Genomic DNA, 13,711 nt, shown 5'->3' on the forward strand with positions numbered 1-13,711 from the left:
ATCGAACATTACTCAGCAAGTGAAAGAGCTTGGGAGATGAATATCTGAAAGAGAAGTTTCGATTATTAAAGAAGTCACCAACAAATTGATCTGAAAAACAAGGCATATCTAACCAATAACGTAGGATCATAAAGCAATGCCGGCAGAGAAGGTGTTTCTTCTGTTTTTCTGCAGCTCAGAATTTTATGAAGGGTGTGGTGACTCTCTCGATCAGCAAGGCCAGTAATTTGTAAGAAGAACTGGGCATGCAGTAAAGAAAGATAAGAGGCATCTCTGTGATCACTGGCTTTGCCACCAAATACACGATCTTCAATAAGAAGTGGTTTCTGATTTTAGTTTTCAAATCTCACATCAATTTTTTTGGACAACTATAGCCTGGAATGAACAGGCAAGGGGATGCTGAGAACTGCAATTCTAGTTTAACTAATTGACAGTATAAACCATCAAGGGATCCCCTTGCACCCACATTAGCTTATGTACATCAAGAAAGAAAGACCAACGATTATTAGCTTCAAACTATTAACTTGCTTCTCTGTAGGTTGGAGTAAGGGCTTGGTCAAGAGGCCAGATTGTTTATGGAAGTTCTTTTCAATAAACATAAAGAATGGGTGAAGGATCATTCCCTTGGCTATATCCAGTATTGATGAGTATATTTGAAAATTGTCATTCTCATATATTAGTGGGGGAAACATATGTTAATATATTTTTGGAAGGCAACTTGAAAATATGTACTAAAAAGTTGAAAACATGAATGCTTTCTAATACAATATTTTCATTTATAAGAATGTATCAAAAGGCAGTAATTGGAAATATCTGAAAAGATATATTTATAAGTATATTATTTGTAGCCTGTTCAAATAGGAGAAACTTAAAAAGCAAATTCAAGTTGCTTCAATATAGAATTGCTTTAAAAATTATACTGCTAGCGTCATCATTGTTAATAATTATTAAGCCTAAAATATGTTATTATATACAAAGAATATGATTTTATAATGGCAACTAATGACAGTGTATATTGTGTGAATATGTTAATAGGGTTATTTAATAGGGTTACAAGAATTCAGCTAATATTATTTTTCATATTGTTAAATGCTGTTTGAAATTTTGCAATGGACATGTATCACACTAACAAGAAAAATACAGTGATATTGTGATATTTTGAGAGTAAACAAATACATGAAAACTGGCTATTCAAGTAAATATTCTGAACAAGTTCACAGTGTTCTTTTTTAAGAAAATTGAATTTATTTTGGATGACTGCAGCAAAACACACTGGTTAAAAGACTCTTATCAATGTTGGGCTTGTTTAAAAAATCTCCAACATAAAGTTGAAAAATACGAAGGTACTGAAACCTACTGAAGTTTTAAGGAAATTGAAAACAGTGTTCTTTCTTTAAGGCTGTTGAAATGGTTTCGATATAATCCTTTTCTTAAAACAGTTTACTGCATTTAATGGGAGCGTCAGAAACACTTTCACTTCCTTTTCATACGAGACCATAAGAAGATAGAGCTTATTGTTTCTGTTCTATTCTTCATTCTTCCTTTGGCTTTGATTCTAAGGACAGAGCATCCTTTTCTTCTTGCTACAGATATGACTCTGCATAAATCTCGTAGGAAAGCTCTCTATGCAGGAAAATGATACAGTGGGGGAAAAAAAAAGTTCTTCCTCTTTTCTATATAATTTTTCCCTCTCTGAGCCTGTGGTCCGACCCTGAGTTTTATTATGAATCCCAGTTGCCAATCAACTTTCTTTTCTGAAACATAATCGCTGGCTTCTTGCTTTGTTAGAAGCATAGACGTTTAAACTATAAGGGCTCCCTCGCATAAGCATCCTGCCATGTTCCAGTGTCTTCTTTCAGCTCTTTCCCTGTGAACAAAAGGGCTTTTAGAGTGAAGCTTAAAATCAGATTTGTGGACAAATATTTTTCTTTGAGTTGACTGAAGGTCAAACTCTCTGATTTACATTGGTAAAATACCATCGAGACACAAGTACATTACCTAGTAAGAAAGCATAATCGAAGCATGGAATTACACTTTATATAAACCTTCACATAAAATGAATGAACAACAAAGCACATTTCATAGCAATCCACAGAGTGGTGTGCATTTTGATGACAGAACTGTGGCTTCAGGATATGACCACAGATTCTGAAGCCAGGCTTCCTTGGCAGCAACATTCAGCTCTGCTGTGTAGCCTTAGACAAGTTTCTAAGCTTCTCTGTGCCTCAGTTTTCCATTTGTAAAACAGGGATAATAATAATGGCTCCACATGGAATCGCTATAAGGATTCAACAAGTCAATATTTGTCAAATATTTAGAAAAGCACATGCGGCTACCAGCACTATATATGATATACAATGATTATCAACTTCAGTATTTTTATAGAAGGAACATGAGAATCGTCAGTATCATTCCCTCCGTGTTAGAGAGTTTAGTGATTTTGTTCTCTGTGTGTGTAGCAGTCACGTTCATAATAATGTGGTAATGACTACAAACAACGTTAAGGGTTTACTATGAGATATATTTTGTAGTCAAACACTTTATCTGCATTATCTCACCTTTTTCACATAAAAATCTATGAGACAGATTAAATATACAGATGAGCCAACTGAGGCTGAAAAAGTTTGCCTGAGTTCAGTGAATGAGTGACAGACCAAACTGTCCGATGCTAAAGTCTGTTCTTAAACGCCATGCTGTGTTCTTCCAGAACTAAAGTTGAAGGTAGGAGACAAACTTTGTTCTTGTTTCTCTAAACTTTGTTTATAAATTAATTCAAACCTTGTTTAAAAATCCAACTGGAATATGATGTCCCCCTTTAAATAAATCACTTATATGCTATTTATAACCCACATTTTTCTTAAATACATATCCTCAGTTGACTGGATACACTTATCTTTTACCCAATTAACGTTAATCAAAGATAATTAGGTTTCTAAAGGGTGTATTTTCTACATTGATTCAAATGAATATGATCTAAAATACCCAGAGTTAACATGGCAAGAAGATAAGCAAGGTTTAATTCACCAACATTATTATAAAATCATACATTCTCACTTTTCCAATAAGATAGGATCCAGACATTACAAGCTGTCTTGGGATTTGCAATTTTAAACAAGCCTTTTTTTTCCTTATTTTGTAGCTCAGATTTAATGATGTCTTAAATCTTTTTTTTTTTTTCTCTTGCAACTTTGGGAATGAGAACGATCTAAATTTCATTCTTATTTTTTGTTTTTCTCCTGCAGAAACTGTGGAGGATCAAAACCAGAAATCTTGAATTTGTCTAAATCAAAGAAAATAGGTGAATACTGGCTCATGGAAACGGAGTAGATTTTGTAAACAGAGGGCCGTCAATTTATGTTTTAGTCTTCCCTTTATCTGTGTTTTTTTCTTCAGGTGCATCTAAGGTCTAAATCAGAACCTAGAAAAGCTGCCTGCTCTGGTGAGTTGTTGTTAGTATCTTTACATAAATTAGAAAGAGATCTATTTTTCTTAAGAAACTTTACTGCCCTTTGGCCACAAAAGAGTTGTAATACACATACAAATCTAAAATTACTCCGATGTAAATGCAATTTACAAATTGCTCCAGTTGTCTGGGACCCAACTACACGTTCATTTCTGCCCTTTCTCATATCCCATTACTCATAAATAAGGGTGGGCGAAGACTCCAAATGAAGAAGAACCAGCACTATAAATGAAGCAATAATGATATTTTAAAGTAAGTAAAGAGAATTTCAGAATTTCTATTTTCTAAATTGCCTTGAAACTGGCCATGGAGTCTGTTGAACTCTGCTCAATGTCACATTAATTTCATTGATCAACCTCAGGATTATCAGGGGCTCTAACATTATTCTCATATTTGTATATAAGTTGTATTCCCAAAGTATATGGTTCATAAGATTAAATACTGTTGAATTATTTGTGAATGTTCCATCATCCTGTAACTTAATGAGAAGGATGTCTTGAATGCAAGTGTATTTGTTTTCTAGGGCTGTTATAACCAAGGACTACAAGCTGTTTGGCTTAAAACAACAGAATTGTATTGGCTCATGGATCTGGAGGCTTAGTGGTCCAAATTCATCTCTTAGGGTCTCTAGAATCATGCTCCTTCTGAAACCTGTAGGGGACGATCCTTTTTTGTCTTTCTGCTTCTGGTGACTGGCTTTCCATCTATGGTGTTGGTTGGCTTGCAGCTGTAAAACGTCAGCCTATGCCTCTAGTGCCGCATGACATTCCTTCCTCCTGTATCTGTGTCTTAGAGTCACAGATTTATTCTGTGTCTTCTCCTTTTCCTCTAAGGACTCCAGTCATATTGGATTCGAGCCCACACTACATCAGCATGACCTCATCTTAACTTGATTATACCTGCAAGGACCCCATTTCCAAATAAGGTCACATTCTGAGATACTGGGGGTTAGGAATTAGTTTGACATATATGTTGTACTTCCTTCACTTATTGTTTTTTGCATGGTTGTTTATATGTCAAAGTTATGCTAAATTAAGACCATGCAAATTTGAACATATTTGTAGGTACCATGACCACACTTAAACAGATTAACTGATCCTTTTGACCAGCCCCTACTTTATTCAGTGCATTATTTTTATTCCAATTTTAGATAAGGTTATTATGCAATTAATATATTAAGTAGTTACATAGATATGAATGCACCAAATATTCCATGCCAGTTTAGTAAAAGTAACTGTTAATCTTATATTGTTTTTTTATGTCCATACCTAAAATCTTATGATTGATTTTAAGGTTAAAACCTAGTGAAAGTTTTTTAAATTAACAAAAAAAAAATTAGGGCAATGAATTTCATTCTAGGTAATCACCTAAGGATACAGAGGGAAAGCCCAGGTTTCCTCCTCGAGTCCGGAAATACTGCTAATCAGTAATTTTGCTATAAACCTACTCATGAGCAATAATTGGTGCTCTTTCTACGTTAGGTCTCCTTTTGTACCTGAACTTTAAACTAACTTTCTAGGGTTTAGTTTCAGTTACAGTCACTTTTTCAGGAAGTTCCTTGCTGGAAATTTCTTACTTGTTTGATGAAGCTTGATCCTTCAGCCTGACCTTGTTTTAGAAGTAGTTGCTTAAAAGCTGTGAGTTTTTCTTCTATGTATTACTAAGAAGTTTTCCTCTGACAAAACTGAGCTAAATTCTCTTCCTCTGTGACTGCATTCTTTGATTAAGTAAGGTGAGCCTCCAAGCAAAATGGTGTTCCTTCTGCAGGGTGGTCTGTTGAGGAAACACACAGGCATATCTTCAGTGTAGGGGATGGAGGGCCACATCGGGCTTGACCAGCTCCCTGCTGGTGCCTTTCAGACTTGCCTCCAGCCACAGGATTGCAGCCAGTGTCCTCCCCTCTGTAAAGCGGCTGCTGCCAGATGAGCCTGTGAGCTTTACCCTCCAGCATCTGGCTGAAGCCAGAACACTGTCACCTCATATTCACATCTCTTTCTGGCTCCCAATACGAATACTTGAATATTTTTAGTTGTAAGAGTTTTGTTGTTAATACGTTTTGTTGTTAAACTATGTATATGCTATAGGTACCATATTAACATATATATGTACGGTAGGGATTATGCCATAAACTGTATTTCCAATTGAGTGTTTTTACTTCAAAACATGCCTTGCACACTATTGCATATATATATGTAAATATGTGTATATATACATATATATATGAAGCTTCATATATATACATATATATATATATATATGAAGCTTGCTTCTACCTGACCTTGTTTTAGAAGTAGTTGCTTAAAAGCTGTAAATTCTTCTTCCATGTATTACTAAATTTTTCCTCTGACAAAACTGAGCTAAATTTAGTTTTATATATATATATACACACACATAGAATACAGCATACTCTATATGTAGACAGAATATATGTATATGTAGGGTAAAGTCCAAATACTTAAATATTTTTATTTGTAAGCTTTTTTGATAATATATGTATATATATTATATATAATATATGTATATAGAATACAGTAAAGTTAAAAATATGTGTATATATGTATAAATATGTATATATGTGTATATGTCTATATCTATATCTATATAAATATATATAGAATACAATAAAGTTTAAAAAACTGAAAACTGCTGCTATACTATGATGATTGTCTTTGGTTAGAAACATCTAATCCACTTTCTGCTAAATTCTGCAGTAGGAGTCAAATTTTCCTTCTATCTGACACCTCCCTTGTATTAAAACATATGCTAGTAAAAAAAAATAAAAGATTTACGATTTGAATTAAGGTTAAGTGACAGTTAAACTTTAATTGGTTCTCACACTAACGTATTTAACATAAGAAAAAGTACAAATTCAACACATTCAAGATTTGAGGATAATCAAGCAGAGAGTGAAAATAGTTTTCAGGTAAAGGGCCATCATTTCTGTATTAAAAAGCGCTAATAGATGTATTAAGTAGTCTAGTAATTGCTGTTTGAAACAGCATCCCCACACACAACCACACCTTGCCCTTTCCCTTCTTCCCAGAATTCTACACTCCATTTTTTGTGAAGGAAATGAAAATACAACTGAGACACATTTTTTGTGTTCAAATGACCACTACACGGTATGTGTCTTCCCATTGCTGAGCCAGATATGGAAGATGGAGTAAACCAATGGTTTTCTTCCTTCTGTTTTCTTTTTCTTTTTTTGTGAGTTTTTCATACAGAATTTCAAATACTGTAATGGAGAGCCCATGCTATTTACACATTATACCCACATATTACCTGAGAAACCTTGGAAAGTTCATTTAAAAATTTTGATCTTAGTTTAGCAATTTGTCAAAACAAAATTAAAGAGAAACTGGATAGATCATAACAAATAAATTGTACAGTTTTCAAATAGTACATCATATATTTAAACTCACTTGAGAATTAAAGTTTATAGTTTTTACTCACAGAAAATTTTCCCCACTATGAAATTGAGACAGAGAGAAGCCAAGTTACAGATTACTGGTAAATTTAGAGTCACTTTACCAACATTTCTGCTTTTTTATCTGGGATCCTTTAGAGCACATCCATCAGTTCCTCACTTATAATTTCGTCCAATTGTAAACTCAGCGCATAATGCCAGAACCTACCACTTCATTTTGAAAGCAGGTAACAGCAAGTCTTGTTCTCAGTTACCATCTGTGTGACTTTGGATAAGCTGCTAAACCTTTCTGAACCTCACCTTTCTTCAAAAAAATGAAAATTGTAGTTGATATATAGAGGAATACCAGAACAGAAGGAAGAAACATAAATAAAAATGTAAAAGTATATGTCAGAAAATATACAAAATGTATTATTTGGTATATGACTAGTTATCTTTTTAGTGGCTAAAAAAAACCTATAGAATGAATTCCAATTTTGGTTACATAAATGACTTATTCAATAAAATATCTTGAAGTCCGTAAGTAACAAGGAAGTATGGGATACACAGTATAATGCATACACCTTTCACCTTGCAGTAGCGGGAAAGATATATTTTCAAGTAAAAATAGTTCATTAAAAATACAATGTATTGCATAATCTCCACCAACACATCTGTGTCTATATTGATATTGATGGTGATACAGACATACAGTATATATAAATATGCACAAATAATACTTTAGATGGATATACTACAAAAACTAAATAGCACCTCTATATAGTATTATATTAATTCTGATTATTTTTTATTTTCTTCCTAAATTAACTGCACTAGTTCTATAATAAAAGGAAATTCACACTTAAACCAAAAGTTAAAAAAAAAAAAAACTACCTCCAAAGCCAGGCATAACAAAACATACCCTCTTGAAATGACAGTCAAATGTTGATTCTGAGGAACAATTCCAACAAAAAAAATAAAGCCAACTTAAACAACCAAAATCTTTTAAAGAGAAAAACATTTTAAAATCATATACATATTCGACAACTGCTCCCTTTCCTCTGGTCTTTATAGCTGAGGAAAGGCAAAAATGAATTCAGTTACAGGTGATTCATAATTCATATAAATTCATTTTTTAAGGATCTGAGTTCTAGCAGTTATTAATTATTAGAAGATTTACAGTATGTTTAAGAATGATGCATAGCCTTGTCTGATAGAAAAGAATGGATCCTATCCAAAGAGCATGGAAAGAAGTGTTGCATTTATATATAAGGGGAGAAGATTTAATTCCATCATTATTATTGCCATTTTTAACAGCAATACAACTCTGAGGCAGCCATCATAATTATTGTTATAGGCTGGGAGGATGTGGGAGGGCAAGGACATTTTTATAGATTAATAATCTCTTGAGGTCATGGATTATCCAATGTGTGTCTTCTCTACTGAGGGGAGTGGAAGGTGAGGGAGCTCAGTCTGATTAAATCTGAGAACCCTGGGCTTCTGCATGAAGATCTTATTGCTTGGTGGCAGTGAAATCTTAATTAGTATTTCCCTCCTGTTAAACAATTCCAGTGGTTAAGAGACACTGAAATAATGGCATTTGCTTCTCCTGAAATGTTCTTTTTTTAACTTTTTTTTTAAGCTCACATTTTCAGAGGAACAATAGTCTATAAACTGCCAATGTCTTTTTATGATTATGTGCCATTGCCTTATATCCACCTGGATTTTTTTTTTCATTTCCTATTTAAAATTCATTTTGTTAAAAACAGCATAAGAAGCTATTTTTCTCAGGTTAGGTCAATCATCTCAGTTTTTATTACAACAAAGATGTTTCCACAAAAAAAGGCTAAACTGAAAAGTGAATTATGTCTGTACTTAGTCTATTTTTAGAGACATAAATAATTTCAGATAACTTTGTGAAGGTATTTCTAGAATAATGTTATGACTCTTTCATTTAATTATGATGCAGTATAATTTAAAACCACCGACAACTCTTCTGAAACTGAGACTGATTTTTTTTCCAGATTTACTCTTAAATTTCTAACAGAAATTGTAATATCATTCTTCATTCATCTTCATTCATTCACTTAATATTTATTTGGAAAACGTAAATATGTTGAGAGGTTTAGAGATGGATCTTACTCTCTGGGTACTATCAAACTATTTGGGGAAGACACATTATGCACAGGAAAAAACAAATACCTACCTGCCATCCAAAAGATTCATTGATTTATAAGGTGAAACTTTAAAAAGTTTCAGTAAAACAAAGTTCAAAAAACTAATTAATTTTCATATATAAATTTTTACAACTGGTTTGAATGCTGTGTTTGTATCTTTCCTATAAATCAACCAGGAAGTATATTCTTTGAGCATCTTAATCTCAATTCACACTTTTGTGAGTGAAAAGGAGTTGTTGGGGTTTCTGGAACAATGCTGTAAAACAAGACTGTCTCCAGTAAAACAGGACATAGGATTACCATTTTTTTAGTCTATTTTTTAGTAGACTGAGAAGTATCAATGTCTGCTCTTTTCTGCCTAGTGTTGTTTCTACAGATCGGCAGCAGTACTTAATTCCTTAATTCCTCTCAGTAGGTAAGAGAAGTGAATAAGCAGTGTGTGGTTAAGAAAGAGTTGGATAGTCTTTATATTTTAAATCAAGAGATGATTGGAATGTGGATAAAATGGTAACCTTAGGCCAGGATAGCTGCTTCTGTTTGTTATCCTAGAATCACAGCTGTCTTATCAAGTCTTCTAGGAAGTTCAAGGAAAACTGGACAAATACTAAGCAAACACTATACTTCAGTTAAAGAAAAAAGGAAACAAAACCTAACTCTCTACATCTTAGGTTAATGTAAGCTCAATGTTCTTCAACTGGGAATTTGAAGAGAGTCGTCCCACTGTATATAGTTGGACATATCTCAGTCATGGTTCATATGCCCTTTATCCTCTAATACTAGCTTGGTTCTGTTAAATTTCTTGGTCATGGAAGAAATATATATAAATTAAGAATACACATATTCTTAATTGAGAGAGAAGGGCCCACAATTCTCACCAATAGTACATCAATATTTTGCCAGTCATGTAGCATCAGGAAATAAATAAACTTTGCTAATTTAAACCCTTTGAATGAAATGATTAAACAGTGAAACTAATAGTTGCAAAACAATATTAATGGGCAAAGTATGTGATATTTTAAAATTTCTTCTTTATATGCTATTAGCTTTGATTCAAAAACAACTCAGAAGGGAATCTAGGTACATATTACCCTCTTTTTGTATAAGAAGAATGAAATTCAAAGAAGGTCAGTGATTTTATCCAAAGAATAGATTCATAAACTTTTAGATTTGGAAAGAACCTTTTAGGTACTGTGACTATATTTTTCTTTTAATATTTGGACCCTTTCAAAAATGAAGAGAAAGCTAGAACTTCCTTGGAAAACTGAGGTATATGTTTTAAAAGCCATCTGGTCAATTACACTCCTCTAATTCCATCTATGATAATTTAGTTCTGACTTGAATAATTCCAATGATGGGAGAAAAATATTTTGTGTGACTAGTTATTCCTTAATAGACTTTTTCTTATTATTTTATTTATATGCATCCAAAATCTTCACCCATTTATCTTTTACCCATTGATTTTTAAGTTTGAACTTAGAAAACAATCTATCCTCCACTTAAGAATCCCTTAAATATCTGAGTACATTAGTCACGTCCCTCCATCTATTACCTGTAGTTCCTTTTCCCAACACCACCATATTTTTTCCATTGTCCCTTATGAAGCATGCTTTTCAGACACCTTAACAGTGTTGGCACCCCTCTTTTAATGTATTCAAGTGTCTTTTTCCATGATTCGTTATAAAATATACCATTTAGAAATGAGTGTAGACTACAGTAAAACTAACTGGTAGAACCAATTGTATTTAAGCATTGATAGATTTAGAACTGTTTCTAGCTTCATGTTAGCTGATAACGATTGGCATCATGCTGTCATTATGACAGACATCCAAAGTCTGGTTCTCTTATGGGTGCCATTGTCAATGGCAGAGACCCTCCCTTGGTAGTAATCCCACTGATACAGGAAAATGGGAGGTGAGGGCAAGAGGATGGCTGTGTTCCAGGTCTCAGTTGAGTCCCTGGGAGATGCCCAGCCAAGTGAGATTCCTTGGCTTCCAGCAGGAAAGAATTTAAGAGTGAGCCACAGTTGAGTAAAAGTAGATTCATTCAGAGAGATACATACTCTGTAGACATAGTGTCGACCATTTCAGAAGGCCAGAGAGGCCACAGGCATAGGGGTGTGGGGGTGGTGGGGTGGTTAAAGTGAAAATAGATATACACTCCATAGACAGAGTGCAGTCCATCTCACTCAGAAGGGAGAGCAGCCATGAGGTTTGGGGATTGTTCATTTTTATGGGCTCGGTAGCTTCACATGCTAACAAGTGAGAGGATTATTCCAACTACTTTGGGGAAGGAGGCAGGGATTCCCAGGAATTGGGCCACTGCCCACTTTTTGACCTTTTATGGTAAGCCTGGGAACTGTCATGATGCCTGTGGGAAGGCCATTACCATGTTATTATATTACAATGAGCATATAATGAAGCTCAAGATCTACTGGAACCTACTGGAAGTCAAATCTCCTGCCATCTTGGACCTCATAGCCTGTAGGGAGTTTAGTTTTCCACCTTCTTGGTGTTAATTGCTGTGTCATTCCTTGAATGGCTGTGCCCTGCCACCTTCCCTCCTGTCTCACCACTAATTCTTTCCCTTATAGGAGAAGCATTCCTCTGCTGCCTCTTGACTTCCACTGTTCTCCTGAACCCTGGGGCAAATCCTCTTATTTCCAGGATCACCTCTCCTCACAGTCAAAAACAGAAGCCCTAGGTTGAGCTGCTGGGTTCTGATTACCACACAAGATCTTATATATCTTTGCCTCGGCAAAGGGGAAAATTTCTGTAATCTCCCTTATAGCATATTTTTCTTAGTTTCTCCATCCAGACTCCTGTCTTAAGACTTCTGGCAAAAGAAAGCAGGCTTCAGTTTCCACTTTCACATGTGTGTCAACCCCTATCTAGCCCACATCAATCTGCTCTAAGGATTTTCTGGTACAAAACCTCACAGTTGCAATGCCACAGTGCAGTCAAAATCCTGACCAGCAGCAAGATATCAAGGTACTCTCCTGCAGGAAATCCCCTTCCCAACTTTAAAAATTCACCTGAAAGAATCTCTTTCATTCTTCCAGTCTTTTATGATGTAACTCTTTTTGAATTGGGTTTTCTGACCAGTTTTGCTGTTAATAAGTACTAGCGTACCAGCCTGGATATATTCAAAAATCATTTTTTAGAATGTGTGGGTATTTAATGCTTATTGTCTTCAGCTTTAGCCTTTAGATAGAATTCTAAAAAAAAGAAAAAAGTTTAACGTTTTGATGCATTAGCCTTTTCCTTCACAGAACATGGGGGAAAAAAATCAAAACCATTAACTTTAATCTATGTACAAATCGTGGGAAAAATAGAGTTGTAGTAAGAGATGCTGAAACAGCCTTTTGTACCTCAGCTCCCACTGTTATGCAAAATATTTAACAGCATGAAAACAACTTAATAGTCATAGAGTCACTGGTCCCATCATTTCAACCCCTGGGTGCATGCATCCTAAAAATGTTTACATAATCCTTATTTCTATAGGAATTCTCAGTAAGAAAGACAAATCAAAACGCATGACTAACATAATGCTGTCAATATTTATGACACTGTGTAAAGCTAATCCACATTGTTGGGAAGGAAAAAATCAGCTTCTTTATAGTCCAATAGCTCTTAAATAATAAAGTTTACTTTGGATCATTAATCACAGAAATCCTGCTTACACATCCCTACCCTGATCTTTTAAATCATATCACATCTTCTTTTCATTTAGTAAAAATTTACATGATTTGTATATGTTTCTCTGATTTATAGTTTTGAAGTAGAGCTTTTGTAAGTCTCATTTAGTGTGGAAATCAATGATGCTGATGCTAAAAGGACTTGTGTAGGTGTGTTTCCTTCTTTCCCTGCAATGCTGTCTAGCACACGTTCCTAAAAGGTCCCTCCAAATATGTTATTTTAACATTAATGTGGAACCAGCTAAGAATTGCTGATTTTAAAATCTACATTGACCTTTCATTTGTAGGACTAATATTTTAAATCTGATTATTAACAAGTATTTCTTTCCTATAAATTATCCTCAAACCTAGACTTAAGAAATAAAGAATTTAGAATTGCAAATAGAAATTCAAAATATATGGAGTCCAGTGATCCGTTTTAATACTACTCAGTTCCTGAATGCCCTACATGAGTTAATACATTTTGGATACTGCTTTCTGTTTCTTTAAAATATTCAGCTAGCTTACAAAAACATATAGAATACAGCAACATAACATTCATAGTTGAAGAAATAAAAGAGAAGCAATGAGCATATTGAAAGAATTGAGGGCAGTTGATTAATGGAGAGAAGACTAAGATTATGAAGTCTCACTTTCAGTAGTATCTACAGTGATGCAGAAGGGCCACTCCTCTGTTTTGGGAAGAATTATATCCATACCTGGAAGATGAAAATGTATATGATTCACGAGTATTTTTCAATGAGATGTCATCATTTTTCAAAATAAGTCACTAATAAGTGTTTTAAAACGTTCACTGTAAAGAAAAAATTTTAAAGGTTTAGTGAGTTAATTGTAATGTATACTAAATCTATGTCTTTTTTCTTTTTTTAACCTTTTTTTATTGAGGTATACTCAGTTTAGAATGTTGTGTCAATTTCTGGTGACAGCATAATGTTTCAGTCATACATATACATACATATATTCCTTTTCAT

At 34.1% G+C, this 13,711-nt stretch overlaps 1 long non-coding RNA gene across 1 annotated transcript in view; it reads right to left on the reverse strand.

Annotated features, from left to right (window-relative positions):
- Window positions 1-1,290: 1,290 nt before the first annotated feature.
- Window positions 1,291-13,711, reverse strand: part of LOC140685507 (uncharacterized) — a 39,016-nt gene continuing 26,595 nt past the window's right edge. Inside the window, exon 3 of the long non-coding RNA XR_012058754.1 lies at window positions 1,291-1,867. This is a non-coding gene — a long non-coding RNA (uncharacterized lncRNA). The remainder of the gene's footprint in view (window positions 1,868-13,711) is intronic.

This window comes from Vicugna pacos, chromosome 14 (genome assembly GCF_048564905.1).
Source record: "Vicugna pacos chromosome 14, VicPac4, whole genome shotgun sequence".
Classification (NCBI taxonomy): domain Eukaryota; kingdom Metazoa; phylum Chordata; class Mammalia; order Artiodactyla; family Camelidae; genus Vicugna; species Vicugna pacos.